The sequence below is a fragment of the Marmota flaviventris genome, chromosome 3 (assembly GCF_047511675.1).
Source record: "Marmota flaviventris isolate mMarFla1 chromosome 3, mMarFla1.hap1, whole genome shotgun sequence".
In the NCBI taxonomy this organism is placed as follows: domain Eukaryota; kingdom Metazoa; phylum Chordata; class Mammalia; order Rodentia; family Sciuridae; genus Marmota; species Marmota flaviventris.
Genome location: NC_092500.1, coordinates 111,758,698 through 111,778,366, shown reverse-complemented (window position 1 = coordinate 111,778,366; position 19,669 = coordinate 111,758,698). Strand labels below are relative to the sequence as shown.

At 42.2% G+C, this 19,669-nt stretch overlaps 1 protein-coding gene across 3 annotated transcripts in view; it reads left to right on the top strand.

The window, feature by feature from the left end:
* Ubxn8 (UBX domain protein 8) overlaps positions 1–19,669 on the top strand; it is a 136,666-nt gene that overhangs the window by 51,069 nt on the left and 65,928 nt on the right. The window lies entirely within an intron of this gene.

Below are 19,669 nucleotides of genomic sequence, written 5' to 3'. Positions count from 1 at the left end.
GCCTCCTCACACCCAGCCCCCCATTCTCCAGCCTCCTAACCAGCTGCAGCCATATTAAGTGGTTTCAGGTAAAGTCTATGTCTACAGACACCTGTCCTACTGTACCACCTAGGAATTCTAGTCCTGTTAAAGCTGGGGCCTTCTGGGAAACTGAGGCAGAATGAAGTTCCCCCCCCTTCAAGCCCTGATTCTTTCCTTAAGTAAAAAAAAAAAAATTGAGACATGTCGCTCAGAGTAACAGGCTTGAGTTTACTGAAGAGATAGTGTTACCGCTGTCGACCGCTGACGAGTCCTTGCTTCCCCAGTGTTGAAGAATAACACCAGAGAAGCACGCCGAGGCAAGGTCAGAGTGGAAATTAGAAGTTTATTAAAAGACAGCAGAAAAAAGACTTCTCCCGGAGGAAGAAGGGGACCCAAGAGGTGGAATCTGTGGAAGTGCGGTTGTTTCCCCTTTTTATAGTTCTTTCAGTGATGGAATGTAGGTGGGAAGGCCCGAGGGGTGGGGCACAGGTGGGCCAAAGAAGTAATCTTCATTAACACTTCTTTGGGATGGGCTCTGGGATGGGCTTTTCCCGGACTTCATTAACATTCCAAGAGTTGTTCTGCTTTTCCCGGAATTCATCCTCAACATGGCCTCCATTTTGGATCTTACTTGATATTAGACCCGATTTGCCTAACTACACTGACTACCTAACTTTAAATCTGGCTTCAATAGGAAGGGAAAGGGGACACTCTCAAGGGAGAAGGGGGTCCTCTCAAGGAAGAGGGGGACACCATGCCTCTCCTGCACTCCGGTTTGGTTGAGGATCCCAGAGAAGTTTTCAGAGAGTCCCACCCAACTCCACCTCTTGACGTTTGACTGACAGCAGAATGACATCAGACTTTCAAGTCCCCACTACTCCAGGTCACCTTGGCCCATGCTGACGAGTTCTAATTGGATTTTTAACCGTAAATTCTTACAGATTTTATGGTCGGGAGGAATCATGCTTATCTCCCAGGCTTAGAATCTGGTCCATGTGAGCTTTCAGAGTAACTCGGTTCCTCATATCCACATTATTTCGGGCTTGCAATTCTCCTGCAGATAACAGGTACTTTGAAAGGAATGCGGCATATCCTGTCTTAGGCCAGACGGGGCTGCAGGTAAACTGCTTCTTGGAAAAGAAAGCATGTGGGGTCTGCACAGTGGTCTCATTTTATAGAATTTCTCCCTTAACCTCCTGTGCCCACCACTGAAGCCAGATTTAAAGTTAGGTAGTCAGTGTAGTTAGGTAAATCGGGTCTAATATGGGTCTAATATCAGTGAAATCTAAAATGGAGGCCGTGCGGAGAATGACTCAGGGAAAACACAGGACAACTCATGGAATGTTAATGAAGTCCTGAAAAGGCCCTAGGCCAAAGTCCACCTCAAAGAAATGTTAATGAACAGCCCCCAGCAAAAAGGTGCTGACTCAAGTCCTTCCTGACCAGATTACTTCTTTGGCCCACCTGTGTCCCACCCCTCGGTCCTTCCCACCTACATTCCATCACCAAAACTATAAAAAGGGGAGACAACCGCACTTCCACGGATTCCACCTCTTGGGTCCCCTTCTTCCTCCGGGAGAAGTCTTTTCTGCTGTCCTTTAATAAACTTCTAATTTCTACTCTGACCTTGCCTTGGCGTGCTTCTTTGGTGTTATTCTTCAACATTGGGGAAGCAAGGACTCGTCACCGGTCAACAGCGGTAACACCACTCACATCTGTCTGACCCCCGTCAGTCCTAGGAGGGAAAGGCCTGGCTTCCAAATGCATTCATATATTTGTTTCAGCTGTTATTTTCCAGCCTTCCTGTTTTGCATTTTCTTCTTGGGTCAAGGACAAGAAGAGACAAATGGATCACGCTTGAGCTTACATGTGTTAGGCCTTTAGGCAAAACTATTTCACAAGAGCACTATCTGGAAAGGTTATCAATTTCCCATTAATCGAGTTCTCAGTGTCTCCCAAAAAGAAAATGGACCATAAGGACGGTCTATGAGTTCAGGGATTTTCATCGGGACATCAGAATTCAGGCCACCTGGGAGAATTGAGAATGGGGACCACCAGGAAGGGCCAAGCAGAAGCCTCCTGTGAGTGGCTAAGATGACATTTAACTCACATTTTTATTTACTATGCTGGTTCAATTCCTCTTCCATACCAGGCCCTGGGGGTAAGCCAGGAGAAAAGGAGACCACTCCAAACCAGCCAAAGCTGATCACAAGAGCAGGTTGCCCTCTGCAGGGCATGGAGGGACATGCACCTGGGTCTCTGCAGCCTCTAGGTTATTTTACATTTTTGTTTCTGTTTTATGCAAGGCTCCAAAATCAGCAAAGTGATTTCTTCACACTCCGTGGTTGTAAGAGACCCCTCCACCTGGAACTTGTTCATTTCATGAGCAATGTCAGGATTCAAGGACTCAAGGCCATGGCTGAAATATTTGCCCAGGCATTTGGAATTAATCTGAGCCATCAGCTAAGGGTGGGTGGTGTCTGGGTGGCCAGGAACATGGAAACAAACTGTGGTGGAGTGGGGACTGGAACATTCCTCACCTGCATAGGAGAGATTTTACTGGTTAGAAATAATAGAAGCCATCACTTTCATGAGATCGTATTTTAAAGAGTGTGACATGCCTACACATGCTGGGCTGGGACCAGAATCTGGGTTTCTCAGTTGCAGGGCTTTCCCCATCTGTGCTCCAGGGCAGGCAACATCAGGAAGAAAGAAACCTGGGGAGAGAATGGCTGCCACCATCTGGCCTCTGGAGCTGTGCCTGGCCCTGTCTGACGCGAGATTTGGCTCAGATCTGCTCTCCTACGAGGGAGCCTGTCCTCCAGTGCAGGGAACTGCTTGTGGTCTACAGTCTGCATCCAAAGTAAAACTTCAGAGGGGCTTATAGGTGTTAGGCCTTTAGGCAAAACTACTTCACAAGAGCACTATCTGGAGAGGTCATCAGTTTTCAATTTACCGAGGGGATGTGGCTCAGTGGCAGAGCCCCCCCCCCCTTAGCATGCTCAAGGCCCTGGGCTCAATCCCCAGCACCACCGCTCCCCCCAAAAAAGTTAAAACCTCAGTGTGAGGCTGTAATATCGAGTGCATGTCATTTGTCAAAATGCATAGAATGTACAACACTGAGCGTGGACTCTAAGGTAAACTGTGGACTTTGGGTGACAATGTACCAAGGTAGGTTCAATTATAACTAGTATGTATTCCCCCTTGCCCTCTGGGGGATGTTGGTAGTGGGTGTTGGGAAAAGTATAAACGGCAGCTGCACCCCAGAGAAAAACCCCAACATGGCGCCTAACGACCTTCTCTTCCTACTTTCCCCTTTTTCTCACTGGTGCGAAAAGTTCCCACCGTGTGAACTCTCCCGATGGCGCCAATTTCAAATCTCGCTGGCAGGGAACCTTAGCCCCAATAAGAACTAATTCCTGGGCTCTGGAGCTGATATCTGGAAGAACTTGCCAATAAACCGGTGGCCTGCCATTTGTCTAAGCCCTGCCATCTCCCCTTAGATCTATAAAAGCACACAGCCTTTTGCAATAAAATTGGAATTCTCCCGGCGAAGTGTCTTTTGCGTGGAGGATTCTTTCAGTTGGGGGGGCAACTTTCTTTCTTTCTTTCTTTTTTTTTTTTAAAGAGGGAGGGGGAGAGAGAGAGAGAGAGAGAGAGAGAGAGAGAGAGAGAATTTTTAATATATATATATTTTTTTTAGTTATCGGCGGACACAACATCTTTGTTTGTATGAGGTGCTGAGGATTGTACCTGGGCCACACGCAAGCCAGGCGAGCACGCTACCACCTTGCTGAGAGCCATGGCTGAGTCTGTATGGCCCCTGGCATTTTGCCAACAGTATTGATTGACAGGCGGGGCATTACTATCCACCTCTGCCACTACTTTTGAGTTCTCGCACTATTTTGGAGTTCTCGTGGGGATTTCCGGGGATTCCCCGAGAGTCCCATTGGTTGGGGAAGTGCAGGAGGAGGGATTTCCGGGAGAGATATTTCCGGCTGGGGGTTCCTGGACTAGCTGCGTGGCATTCGGGAGAATTCCCCAGGAGCGTGTGTGAGGCTTTTTCTTGCAGTTCAAAAATAAAGTTTGTTCCTGCTTCAGTGGCTCATGATTTGTGCCCAGCTAGACAGCGGCAATTGGCGGCCCGTATGGGGAATGTCTGAAGCTTTGGGGTAAGTGAAATTGCTTGCCCCTAAGGGAAGGCGAGAGAATGGGTGACCATTTTAAAAAGCAATGTGTTCTTGTTTTGATTTGTTTTGTGTTTGTTTCAAGCTGCCTATCCCTAGAATTTTCTCAGGCAGACTGGGAAAAATGGTTGGCTCAAGGTTTGAAGTTGTTCGCTCCTGAGGAAGAGATAGAAATAGACCACAAATGCACATGTCAAGAAAATAGGAAAATTGATACAACGATTTTTTGTTCTGTTTTTGTTTCATTCTGTTTCGGTTTTGTTTTGTAATATCTTATTGGGTTGCGTTATCTTTATAACAGATTAGAAATTAGTAAAAAACAAACTGAAAGAGTGTTAAGTAAATTGTTAGAGGTTAAGACCATGGAGAAAGACATTTTAGATCAAGCAAAAGAGACGGTCTCTCAAGCTAGTCAAACAGAGGAAGAAAATTTAAAGGAAGAAAGCTTAGAGGAGAAACAGCTATTAGGGAAAAAGCTACAGCAGGAGGCTGCTACTAACACCGTTCTATCACCAGAGGGCGTAATTCAACCAACAGCTCCACCTATGGAGATAGCTGAGTGGCCCTAAACCCCCGTAGTTGATAGATGGGATCCTGAGACAGGACCCCAAAGATTAGCATGCCCTGTACTTGAGCAGGCAGGAGGGCAGTGAATTCACCGTGCTTTAGATTTCAAAACAGTGAAGCAGTTAAAGGAGGCTGTAACAACCTATGATCCTCAAGCACCCGTCACTGTAAGCATGGTCGAATCCATTACCAACTTGGACATGACGCCAGCAGATTGGGCTAGTATGTGTAAATCTGTGCTAAACGGAGGACAGTATTTGTTATGGAAGGTTGCCAATGAGGAATTTTGCAGGGAGACAGCTAGGCGAAATGCAGCAGCCGGTTACCCTCAAAGAAATCTAGATATGTTGTTAGGAAAAGGACCTTATGAGGGTCAACGGCAACAAATTGAATATGATCCTGGCGTATACGCACAAATTACTGTAGATGCGGTTAGGGCATGGAAAACTTTACAGGGGCATGGAGATTTACAAGGTCAATTATCTAAGGTAATACAAGGAACTAATGAACCTTACGCTGAATTTGTAGATAGACTTATTCAAGCAGCTTCCAGAATTTTGGGGGATACAGAACAAGCAATGCCATTTATAAAACAACTGGCTTATGACCAAGCAAATCGTTGCTGCAGAGAGGTCATTAGACCATGGAGACATGAAGATTTAAACACATATATTAAATTATGTAGAGACATTAATGAACAAGGACAAGTCTTGGCAGCAGTACAACAGGCTTTAGATGCCAGGCCAAAAACATGCTACAATTGTGAACAAACAAGGACATTTTAAAAGGACTTGCCCCATAGGAAGAGGGTTTAACAAAGCTAGGTATCAAAGGAATAGAATACCGGGTATTTGCCCACGATGCCATAGAGGGAGACATTGGGCTAATGAATGCCGTTCTCAAACCACCATAGAGGGTACTCCGTTATCAAAAAATGGACAAGGACCAGGTGTTTACCCACGATATTGTGGAGAAAGGCATCAGGCTCCATTGCCAAAAAACGGACAGGGGGGCCCAATGCTCCGGGGCCTATGACCACAAATGTACAGGGCACTGGAGGAACCCAGAAACACCATGGAGGAACCCAGCAACACCATCAGGGTAGTGCCCAGGACACATTATCCATCAGATCTCTCATCAGACGAACCAGAGGGAGCACAGGGTTGGACATCTGCGCCTCCGCCAGAGCAGTACTAACTCCAGAGATGGGAGTTCAAATCATTCCCACAGGAGTAAAAGGACCTCTTCCCCAAGGAACAGTAGGCTTATTGTTAGGACGCAGTTCTTCTATGCTAAAAGGACTTATGATAAGTCCCGGGGTAATTTATCCCGATTATGAAGGTGAAATAAAAATTTAGCTAGTTCTCCAAAGGGTATATCAGTAATTTCACCAGGAGATAGAATAGCACAGTTATTAATAATACCCAGCCTACATGATAAATTTTCCAGTCGTACGATACAAAGAGGTTCCAGGGGATTAGGCTCCACAGGTGTAGATTGGGCTATGCTGTCTTTGAATTTAGATTCTTGCCCCATGCTAAAACTAAATATTCAAGGACATGACTTTAATCGGCTACTGGATACAGGTGCAGACCTTAGCATCATATCTCGTCAAGAATGGCCAAAACATAGGCCGTTACAACAAGCCACTCAAACGCTTCGAGGCCTAGGAGTGGCAACTAATCCCCATAGAAGTGCAATGGTATTAGATTGGAAGGATCCTGAAGGATGTGAAGGAACTATACAGCCATATGTATTGGATCATCTTCCTATAAATTTATGGGGAAGAGATGTCCTAGATCAATTAGGTTTGACATTAACAAATAACATCAATCCAAATGCGCCCACTATTAGGGCTAGACAAGATTTCAGGAAAGAAAAAAGATTAGGAGAACAAGGTATAGCAGCACCAATTCAAATAGATCAAGGAAAAAATAGACATGGACTGGGTTTTCAGAAGGGGTCACTGAGGCAATAAAAATTACTTGGAAATCAGAAAGACCAGCATGGGTTCCTCAGTGGCCCCTGACTAAAGAAAAGATACAAGCATCCCATGACCTGGTCAAACAACAATTAGCGGAGGGACATATACAACCTTCCGTATCTCCTTATAATACTCCCATTTTTGTCATTAAAAAGAAATCTGGTAAATGGAGATTATTGCAAGATTTAAGAGTCATTAATAATGAGATGGTTATTATGGGACCTGCTCAATCTGGGATTCCTCAATTGTCTGCTTTGCCAAAAACCTGGTACGTTTTAGCTATAGATATTAAAGATTGTTTTTTTTTTTCAATTCCAATTCATCTTGAGGATAGTCCACGTTTTGCATTTACTATCCCTGCACTGAATCATGAAGGTCCTGATCAGAGATATGAATGGAAAGTACTCCCTCAAGGGATGGCTAACAGCCCAACTATGTGTCAAATTTATGTTAACAAAGCAATCCAGCCACTAAGAAATCAAAATCCTGAACTACAAATATTTCACTATATGGATGATGTATTGTTAGCACACAAAGATAAAAACACATTGCTAGAATGTTATGCCACACTTACAAATTTATTAAAAAATTATAATCTAGAGATAACAATAGATAAAGTACAATTAAATTTTCCAATTAATTATTTAGGAGTTCTATTATCCTCAACCATGGTCCGTCCACCAAAAATTCAAATACGAGTAGATCAACTCAAATCACTTAACGACTTTCAAAAGTTATTAGGAGACATAAATTGGATAAGGCCTTATCTAGGCATACCAACAGGAGAGTTGGGACCTTTATTTGATATCCTAAAAGGTCCATCAGATCCAAATTCACCCCGCATGTTAATGCCTGAAGCAAGAAAGGCATTAAAGATCATTGAAACATATATGGAAAATATGCATTTGGATAGAATTGATATAACTTTGCCTTTATTATTTATTGTAATACCAACAAAAAATATTCCTACAGGAGTATTTTGGCAAGAAGGTCCATTATTGTGGATACATTTATCTTATTCTCCTAACACTATTCTTACTAGGTATTCTGAGGCTGTAGGACAATTAATACTCAAAGGAATAAAAGCAGCAGAGGGAGTGTTTGGAATTTCTCCCAATAAAATTATTACTCCATATACTATGGATCAAATTGATGAGTTAGCTAATGAGTTAAATACTTGGGCAATAATCATGTGTAAATCTAATGTTTCATTTGATAATCACTTACCATCTAATCCTTTGTTGTCTTTTTGGTCTTCACATCCTGTAGTTTTTCCAAAAATGACAAGAAAAACCCCTATCATGAATGCTCCAAATATATTCACTGATGGGTCAAATAATGGTACAGCAGCAGTAGTTACCCCTGATCAAACTTTTACATTTTTAGTACCCAAACAATCAGCTCAAAAGGTAGAGCTTAATGCAGTTTTACAAGCTTTTGTGATGTTTAAAGATTCTGTATTTAATTTATTTTCTGATAGTCAGTATATAGTTAATGCTATAGTATCCCTTGAAGATGCTGTTAGGATTTCCCCTTCCTCTACTGTTTTCTCTTTGTTTTCTGCTATACAAAGTCTAATCTGGGACAGAAAAGATCCATTCTTTATAGGACATATCAGAGCACATACAGGATTGCCTGGAGCCCTTAGTTTGGGCAATGATTTAGCAGATAAAACTATACATGACATACATATTTCTCTACACTAGAAGAAGCTACACATTTTCATAAAAGGTTCCATGTCAATGCTAATACTTTACAAAAGCGTTTTAAAATAACTAAGGAACAAGCTAGACAAATAATAAAACAATGTCAAAATTGTGTGACCTTTTTACCACAAGTTAATCTTGGAGTCAATCCTAGAGGACTGATACCTAACCATATTTGGCAGATGGACATCACACACTTGCCAGAATTTGGAAAATTAAAATATTTGCATGTTACAGTTGATACTTCTTCCGGATTTTTGATGGGCTCCCTTCATGCCGGAGAAAAAACTAAAGATGTTATAGCTCATTCCTTACAAAATTTTGCCGCTGTGGGCATTCCAAAACAGTTAAAAACAGATAATGGTCCTGGTTACACTTCTACCTCTTTTAAACAATTTTGCTCATCATTTGGCATTACTCATATAACAGGAATCCCATACAATCCTCAGGGACAAGGCATAGTTGAAAGAGCTCATCAAACTATTAAAATGTACTTACTAAAGCAAAAAGAGGGAATTGGAAAGGGGTATATATCACCCAGAGATAAACTTAAAATAACCCTTTTTACTCTAAACTTTTTAAATTTGGATTCCTCAGGGCTTAGTGCTGCGGAAAGGCATATGTGTCCAAAAAATGTATATAAGCCTAAGGTACTTTGGAAGGATATTCTAACAGGACAGTGAAAAGGTCCTGACCCAGTGATTGTCTGGAGTCGGGGTTCTGTTTGTGTTTTTCCACAGGGAGAACAGCAGCCGATTTGGATTCCAGAGAGATTAACTAAAACAATTTCTACAGGCCAAAAGGAAGATGATTTGACTCAAATCCATAACAGCTGATATCCAGAACTCCAGTTTGGCTATTCTTACATCTGCGACAGTGATTAACCAGGATGCTTTTTTCAATATTTATTTTATTATTTGCCTTTTCCCACATCATAAAGTTCTATTTTATTTTTGAGCTCATACAAACCTAGGTTAATGTTTTTCTGATCAGTTTTATTTTTTGACTGTGGAGTTTTTAAGCATTGCAATGGAGATTTCACCTAGGTAAAGCTACAAGGCCTTTACTATTGTCTTATGTGTTGTATATTATGTGTGCACACTTCTGTTTTGTGTTGTATGTCTGTATGTGCGTATGTCCATATATCATATATGAGGAGCGCTCATGAATAAATGGATCCGAATTTTTTTATTCATGTGATTTTAATGGTTTAATTTAGATTGGGTAAACAGCTGTTGAAAATTGTTTTAATATGTGAACAAATAAGGAGTTTAACAGATCTGTTTGTTTACTTTCACCTTTCCTTCTCATTATATTTAATAATTCTGTTCAGGATAATGTAAATTGTTCAAAAAATTGTTTTCTTAGTGCCTGTTGGAATGTTACATAATTTTTTTCTTAGCATCATTGCCAGAATTCCTATCTTCATCCCAGTGCCGGTGAAGACAAAGATAAAACCAAACTACAGCTTCTTCGATAGTTATCACAACAAACTGTAAAAACTGATGCATCAATGAATAATAACTCAACAAGTAATGCTCAATTAAGGAGTCGATTTACTTTGGGAGGAAATGGACATATTGACAGATTCCTCTGCTTTGAATTGCTTGCAGAACTTGCCTGGACTATGTATCACTGGTATGCATTGTGAACTATCTGTTGGTACAGCGAATTGTGGTAGTGCTGGAGTATTTTTGCTGATGGTGTCACCGGTGGTACAATTTTTCAAAGGAGCCCTCAATTGGCTTAGTGTCATGGCATTTTGCATCCTCCTTCCTTCTACTAGTGATGGTCTAAAATTTGGGGGCCAACAGAGGTGAGGCAAAGAACCTCACCCCCCCACTGGTGCAAAGGCCTATCCACAAGTATGGCTGTATGCTGGACCGGTAGTCAGTGATGGGTATGATCCAATTGCAGTGGTACCAACCTAAGACAGGAGGCTGACGCCTAGAGGTCAGTTCATCCGATGACGGGTAAGGACCATATGTTGAATTGGACTGCCTAACAGGCACGGTCCCTAAGCCACATTGCTTGTTGTTTAATTAAACAAAAAGGGGGAGATGCTGAGAGCCATGGCCGAGTCTGTATGGCCCCTGGCATTTTGCCAACAGTATTGATTGACAGGCGAGGCATTACTATCCGCCTCTGCCGCAACTTTTGAGTTCTCGCACTATTTTGGAGTTCTCGTGGGGATTTCCGGGGATTCCCCGAGAGTTCCCATTGGTTGGGGAAGTGCAGGAGGAGGGATTTCCGGGAGAGATATTTCTGGCTGGGGGTTCCTGGACCAGCCGCATGGCGTTCGGGAGGATTCTCCGGGAGCTGTGTGAAGTGTTTTCCTGCAGTTCAAAAATAAAGTTTGTTCCTGCTTCAGTGGCTCGTGATTTGTGCCCAGCCAGACTGCGGCATAGATTGACATAATCTATAGCTTTGGAGGTCTGGCTTCTTTCAGTAAGCAAAACATAACCACAGTCCATCCACGTTGTAGTGTGTGTCAGTACTTCAGGACTTTTTATGGGCAATAATATCCACTGGGTTATTTTTCCATTCATCAACTGGTGGACAAATGGGTTATTTCCACTTGTTGGCTGTTAGGAAGGGGGCCACCAGGAACACTTGTGTACATGAGAACATGTGATTTTTATTTCCCCCACTGTATGAATCACTGGGCCACAGGGTAAATCTTAACTCTTAGAGGAACTGACAAACTATATTCTTCCTTATATTTATATAAACAATGTATGAAGGTTCCAATTTCCCCACATCACTGGCATTTTTTAAAATTAGGGTCATACTAGTGTTAATCTTATCAAGGGTCTTTGTACATGGTATTTCCCTTCTGCTGCTCTCATGATTCTCTCTTTGTTATGTCAATTTATGATGATGAGTTAATGCAATTTGGAGTTCATTGAACTTCTCACATTTTGATTTTTTTTTTAATCTGGGTAGTTTGGGGCTCTTGCTGTTCCACCTCTTCTTTCTGCCCTTCCTCTCCTCTCCCACTGGCTCTGGCCCATGCAGGAATGCTGGAGAGTGTTTAGTTCATTCATTCATTTTTACTCACTATGCATCAGACGGCATCATCTCAATTGACTGGATCTTCAAATTCATATAATTTGGCCACTATCACTCCCCAGCACTTCCCTGGGGGCACTTTTTAATACTCCCTTGCTCAACAGAATTGGCTGATGGAAAAATGTGCCATTTCTCTAAAAAACAAGACCATCAAGACGCACATCTTGAGGACACCCAACTAAGTGTTAAATTCATCATTCTACTCATACACCTTTGGCCAGAATTTGATCCTATTGAAAATAAAACAAAACTGTTGAGAGCCACAGCCAAAGGGGCCCCAGCAAACTTCCAGCTGCCAGCTGATGATTGGCTCACAGCAGCCCCAGCAAACTTCTAGCTGCCAACTGATTGGCTCCTCTGCAGTGATGCTCATTGGGCTGTTTCCCCGCCCTTTCAGACCATGGAGCTGCTCATTGGGGGACTTTTTTTGGCTCCGCCCACGAGACCCAGCCAATCGGCCTCAAGAGCAGGAGGAGTGGGGGGCATTGAGAGGCTTGTGGGAAGCCAGTGGTGGCAGTTGGGCTCTGAGGGAATTCCTGAAGAGCTCCTGTGGTGTGGCGTGTGTTCTAAAAATAAAGTTCGTTTTTGCTTGATAAGTGGCTCCTGAATTGTGCCCAGCCAGACTGTGGCACAAAACAAAACAAAAACAAACAAACAAAAAAAATCCACCATGACATCAAGTTAAAATTTACAATTTATTTGAGCATGAATAGGTCCTAAAGGAGACAGTATTGTAGATACAAGGTGGTACTTGGTTTGGATATGGTTTCTCTCCTTGGATAATACATTCTATGTATTGCCATGGTAGGTGCAATGTACATATTATTTTGTCCTCCTCGTCCCCAACTTTGTTTTTAATCTCACATCTACAGTTCATCATAATCAGTGTTCATTGATAATTCTTTTGCCAACATCCTACAATCAATGCTTGGTTGCATGAAACTCATGCTCTAAGAAGTCCATCAGGAAGAGGTCAGGAGATTAATAGTCCCTGAGTTCCTACATATGCATGTGCTATGCATAATGGCATTGGCTCACAAACCCATGGCTCACAACTTGCTTTCCAGGTCTCTCTTGTTGCTGTATCTCTGCTGTTTTCTAGTATGGATCATTGTGCACAGAAGGCCAAGGCCAACCTAGTTCTCCTTTTCTCATAAATCACTGAGTCATTTGTGTGTCTGTCAATGGACTCTCTATTTTTACAGCCCAACAAGTGTTTGGGATTCTGTCTCAGTGTTGACTATCTGGTATGAATTTGCCAGACACAGTGTAGGCCTCTATGGTATGCAGACTCCAGTGTTCTTTCATTTCAGACACATTTTATGGAATTATAATTTTAAAACTTTTGATCGGTTTTAGTTCTCTATATTAGTTCTCCTTGCTACTTTTTAAAAATCTAATTCTTTGTTACTGTTTACACTTTTGGCTTTCTGTATTAATATTTTAGGCTTATTATTCTGCTTTCTGTTGTGCTTATTATCCCGTGTGCATTTCATAATCTGGTCTTCACTTCTCAAATTGTGTGTGCTTCTTCCTTTCTCAATTGGGTTGATGGATGTTTCACTTCTCTTTTTGTTGGATCATAACACATCTAGATTCCTTTACCTCTTGGTTTTGACATTCTTTGTAGTTGCAACTACTCTCTATTAAATTTTTTGAAAATTTTTTCAGTTGTAGATGGACAAAAGACTTTTATTTTATATATTTTTATACAGTGCTGATGATTGAACCCAGTGCCTCACACGTGCTAGGCAAGCACCCTACCATGGAGTCATGACCCCGGCCCTCCACATTAACTTTTGAATTTCATGTTCAACTGGTATGCAGCAACATTCCTCTGTTTCACAGCCATAATTTTCTGGTGAGCTTTATTCTTTTTGCTAATATATTGTACAATATTTTAAATCAGTGGTAGAAATTAGTCTTCCAAAGAACAAATATCAATGGTTTTCTACTTGGAAAGTTTGCCCTTCAAGATAACCTAACTGAGGGGCTGGGGTTGTGGTAACTCAGAGGCTGGTTTTCACAAATGTAGAGAATTCTATTTGCCTCACAAGTGAAACATATTTCTGATCTTCTCTATGATCTTCATGGCCATGATTCTACTGCCTGAGCCAGGCAGGCTAAAGACAAAGCAGTGTCTCTTCTTGCAGAGGTGTGTTGATAATATCTCATACTATTAGGCTGTGAGCAAATTTAACATCTCACAGCCAAGCTGGTCACGCAAGAAAAGATCTGCAGCCGAGCAAGACAGTCACGAGGACCAGCAGCAAGGTTTTCATTTACTGGGTGTCCGCAAGGTCATAGGAGCAGGGTAACCTACCAGAGCCTGACCCCTCCACAGACTCTGCATTGCTCTTGGGACTCAGGCAGAGGGACTTGATCACCACACACACCTTCCTGAGGTAGCCTCCCTGTTCACCAGCTTCTGCTTCAAAGTAAAGGCACGCGAGTGTCATAGTCTCTCTGCTCTGCATCCTGCTCCCCTAAAACAGTGTACCTGATGGCAGGACTGTTCAGTGTGATTGGCAGAGTATCACAGATGACTTCCTGCTTCTCTTGCAAATCCGGGTCCACAGCCCAGCTTCTAGAGAAGATAAGAATTCCTAGGAGAAATTATGCTTTTGCTAATTTATTAATCCCTCCAGTCTTTCATGTTGTGAAGACACCTCCTTTTGGAGGAATTCAGCAGTATATTGCAAACATCCTGGTGCCACTGGAATTGAAAACATTAGAGAAAGTTTAAGCAATGCACTGGCATTATTTTGTATGAATCACACATTACATTTAAAAGGAAGATGAAAGTTTTCATATCTGACTCATCTTTTTTTTTTAATCACAATGCCTTTATTTATTTATTTTTTAAATGTGGTGCTGAGGATTGAACCCGGGGTCCCGCCTGTGCTAGGCGAGCGCTCTACTACTGAGCCACAATCCCAGCCCCCTGACTCATCTTTTAATGACTGGTATCCTACATATCTGGTGAAAGGAATGAGGCTTCTCTTCTCTTATCTCGTGGAGAAAAGAGTGTGCCAACTAAAATGAAATTCACTGAGCCCCAGGAAGCGGAAAACATGAAAGCAATTATTCTTGCACCTCAAGTTCTTATTTGAAATGTTTAAAACTTTTCTGATAAGTTAATGAATAGAAAGATCTCAGGTAAATAAACTATTTGGTTGAAAATGAACCTATATCAGTGCTTATATGTTAATTAACTGACCCTTATATGTATTTAGACATACATGGGACATTTGAATGCCATATTCTACTGTCAGGTCTCTCATTTAATGTGTTCGATATGTGAAGTTAAAAGAGCCACTTTTAGGTATGTGGAAACAAATCCCACATGCACTCCCGTGCAGACCATGGATTTGGCAGAAACAATACAGTGACTGAACAGCAACCTGATGGTATAGAGTCACCTTATCAGACAGCACCAGGAACCATGTTACACTAGTCAGTAACCTCTCTGGCTCCTTCAGGCAAACATGACTTGAACTCAACATAAGCTCCTGGAGTTTCATCAGCAGGAGGGAACGTCAGTGCACACCATGACACATTTACATTGAAGTTGTCACTGTTGCCTTGACACACCGCCTTGACCCGTGGCCAGTCACTTCCCCAGAATTCAGCTTCCCGTCCCTCTAAATGGCCTCTTTTTTTTCATGGGGCTTGTGATTTTGGGAATTGGAAAGTTTTAGAATTTCAGTATTGGAGATTTGAGCCTTTGGGGATTATGATTTGGGAGATTTTAGAATTCAAGTGTTCCAGACTCGGCATTTTGATCTTTTGGGATTTAAACATTTGCAGTGACGGAGTTTGGGATTACGTCTTTCAGGATAATGACCAGCACAGGTCATTATCTTTTACATTCAAACGACAACGTGGCTTGTAAATTTGGTCTGTGTAATGTTTACTTCTCAGAATTCTGAGGGCATTGCTCCTCTCCTCTCAACTGCGCCTTGCGGGGCTCCCAGCTCTATTCTCTGTTCCAAGGACCCACTGATCCTCCTGGACGTGGACTCAGAACACCCCAGCCAGGATGTATCTGGCTCCACTGGATTCAGGGCAGTCCCTAGCTCATCTTTGATGAGGGAGAATCGCCAAACCCTGGTGCTCCTCTTCTTATGGAATCTTTCCATATCGGTGAGGGTTTCTACCTCTATCTCAGATGCTTTCCTCCAGAAATGAGTGAGAGAGATTTTTCAGGATTTTCTCAACTCAGATTCCTATTCAGAACTGTTTGTAGAAAAACAACCTTTCTCTTGAGTATTTACAGGGGCTACGTGAGTGATTAGGATAGCTTCAGTTCCTCCAAGTGAACAGACCTAAAGAATGCCTGGGATTTTTCTTTGGGGGTAATGACATTTCTCTTCTTTTCATTCCCATTGGGGAAATTATGACCTTCATCAATGATGTTCTTTTCAAAATCATAGATTGTCTGACTAGCTCCTGGGCAGTTTTTCATTGCTGTTAAAGGAACAGCAAACTGTCTTGATTTTAAAATGAAAGAACGTCTATCCATGAACAAGAAAAGAGTAAATAAAATTTGTGCACAGAATAGGTAACTAATTAATCTTTCTAATTGCTCTTAAGCAACGTATGTAAAGACTATTCAGGAAGAAGTGAACAGAAGCTAAATTGAAGTTCTCCAACATCAGGTGAAGCTGCTTAACCTGCAGCATCTCAAAGAAACATTTTTGAAAATTAGAGAACAGCATCATCTTTATAATGAAAAATATCTTTGTAGCCCAGTCCACCTTCCATTATCCAGGTAAGGCTTTGTCAAGTGTTATAGTTTGTATGTAAGGTTTCCCACAAAACCTCCTGTCTTGACTCAGGAATGTTCGGGGTAAAGTGATTGGATTGTGAGAGACTGAGAGAGCAACATGAAGACCAAAGAAGGAGGGCTGCCCAAACCCTTGGGAGAGCACATGGCACAGCCTTGTATCTTAGATGAGCCATCAGGGATGGAGTTCCAGGAACTCAGCTGGATTTTGGTCTTTCTTTGGCCCCTTATTTCTCTGTGCCTATTTCTCCCCTTTGGAGTCACAGTGTTTACTCTGTGCCATTGTATATTAGAGATTGTGACTTGCTTTTGATTTTACAGGGCCTCACAACCAAGAGTTTTCAGATGAGACTTTGGACTTGGACTTTGGGGTAATTCTTACAATGTTAAGAAAGGGAAACTCTTGGAAAAAAATTAAATGAATTTTGCACTGTGAGATGGACACGAGCGTTGGGGGTCAGGTACAGAATGTTATGGTTTGGATGTGATGTATCCCACAAAAGTTTTTGTGCCAGTGCAGTAATACTCAGAAGTAAAGTGATTGATCAGGGAGAGCTGTGGCCTAACCAGTCCCTCCTCATGTGAATGACACTGGGAGGTGACTGTCGGTGGCTGAAGGAAGTTGGTAACTGGGTACCTGACTTGGAAGGGTGCATCTTCCCCACATTCCCTTGCCCTCTCCTCTATCTCTCTCTCTGCTTCCTGAATCTGTCATAAGCTGAACAGCTTCACTCTTCTGAGACATTCTCCCATGATATGCTACCTCATCTTGGGCCCAGGGTAATGGGGTCAGATGTCTATGGACTGAGACCTCCAAAACCCTGAGCCCCAAATAAACTTCTCCTCTTTTAAGTTGCTCTTGTTGGGTAATTTTATCACAGTGACACAAAAGTTGACTAAAACACCAAGTTTTTAACATCTGTATGGCATTTTAATAAAAACAATCTATATTGATCATCTGGTAGACATTTGAAAATCCCAAGGGCATGCTGCTCCCTCAGACAGTCAATCTCCTTCAGACTACATAGAGGGCTTCACCTGGTCCCTTGTGGCTTCAAAGATTGTAAGCCAGTAGGATGCAGGTACGACAGTTTCAATCTTGAATCATAAAGGAGATTATTTTGGCATCAAGACTCACACAGATAACACCAGGGGGGAAATAATCCAATCAATAAATGGGCAAAGGAACTAAACACTTCACAGAAAAAGAAATACAACTGGTCAACAAACATAAGAAAAAAATATTCAACATCTCTAGCAATTAGATAAGTGTGAATCAAAACTACACTGAGATTTCATCTCACTCCAGTCATAATGGCAATTATCAAGAATACAAGTAACAACAGATGTTGGCAAGGATGTGGAGAGAAAGGTATGATGCAACCACTATGGAAAGCAGTATGGAGATTCCTCAGAAAACTCGGAATAGAACCACTATTTGACCTTGTTATCCCACTCCTCCTCAGTCTATACCCAAGGGACTTAAAAACATACTACAGTGACTAAGCCACATCCATGTTTATAGCAGCTCAATTCACAATAACCAAGCTATGGAAACAACTGAGGTGTCCTTCAACAGATGAATAGAAAAAGAAAATGTAGGACATATACACAGTGGAATATTACTCAGCCTTAAAGAAGGATGAAATAATGGCATTTGCTGTTAAATGGAAGGAACTGGAAAATATTATGTGAAATAAGCCAATAAGTGAAATAAGCCAATCCCAAAAAACCAATGTCCGAATGCTCTCTCTGATTTGTGGATGCTGAATCACAACAAGGGAGGGTGGGGAGGAAAAGAATAAAGTTCATTGGATTAGATAAATGGAAATGAAGGAAAGGGAATGGGGGAATAGGAAAGACAGTAAAATTAATTGGCCATAACTTACCTAACCTGGTATTTGAATACATGGCTAGGGTAACTCTATATTATGTACAACCACACGAGTGGGAACCTAAATAGAATAAGGTACATTCTGTGTATATATATTCTGCCAAAATATATTATATTGCTATACATAACTAAAAGTAATTGAAAAAAAAAGATTCAAGAAGAATATCTTCCTCATGATGGTGAGTTTCTTAGGGAAACCACCAAGTTTTGCCAGTTCTGCTTTAAAGTTTGGGCAGTTTGGGAAGAATAGCCTTTAAGCTTATATCTAGTTCCCTGAGAAAGAGGGGAATCATCTTCTAAATTCTCAACTACCCTGAGGAAAGTGTCCAGGACTAGTGGATTTTCCTGGGAAATCAGAAGCACATCAAAGGTGACTTCCTCATTCTTTGGCAGGTGCAGATCCAAAGACCAGCTATTAGAGAAGACCAGCGGAGAGTGCTCATCCAAGGCCATGTCATTCTGTTCATTGTTCAAGTGCTTCCTCTTGAAGAAGAGTTCCCGGCAGAGGCTTTCTGGAATAGATCTCATCTTTTTCTGTAAGCACTAGATATGGAAATAATGATAACAAAATATAAAGAAGAAAACCCTGGGAACGTGCCATGGAAACTGTGTCTACTGTAGCACCAACCCTCCCACCCGAAACAGCTACGAAGCCTGTACAAAATAGAGCCAACTGTGGCATCCAGAACTGGAGGGCCAGTGGGACAAGCAGGACGACAAGGCCAACACGTGTGATAGGAGCACAGGAAGCCGCTGCACTCTCCAGCCTGCTTCTCCCTCAGATATTTTCTGGGCCGTAGCATGGGTCACTAGAGCCCCGATAGCTGTCAACAGGCCACTGACATGAGGAGAAAGGAAGGGGTCCAAATCCTAGAGGGGCTAGAATCTGAGAAGAAAACCTCAGAAAGGATGAAACTGCAGAGGAGGAGCCTAAGTCGACTTACAAATTCCCCTCAACTCACTGACTGATCCAGGATGAGAGGCTGGGAACCCAGAGAAAGCAGAAACCGGGAGCCTGAGGAACTGGACTAAAATTTCACCAACCTCCTGAGCTGAGCAGACACAGGCAAGAATTAAAGTCCCAGCAAAGAGGAGGCCCTGGGTGAACACCCTGACTTCAGCTTAGACTGCAGAACAGCCTCAGCTAGTAGTAAGAGCAAAGTCTTAGCTAGAAAAGCATAAAACTAAACTTCAATTAGAGCAAGACAATCACTGATGCCCATCTTCCTGCCAGAAGAAAGGACAACCCTATATGAAAGGATAGAACATCTTTCTTTTTTTTTTTTTAAAGAGAGAGGTGAGAGACAGAGAGAATTTTTTTTAATATTTATTTTTTAGTTTTTCGGCGGACACAACATCTTTGTTTGTATGTGGTGCTGAGGATGGAACCCGGGCCGCACGCATGCCAGGCGAGCGCGTTACCGCTTGAGCCACATCCCCAGCCCTAGA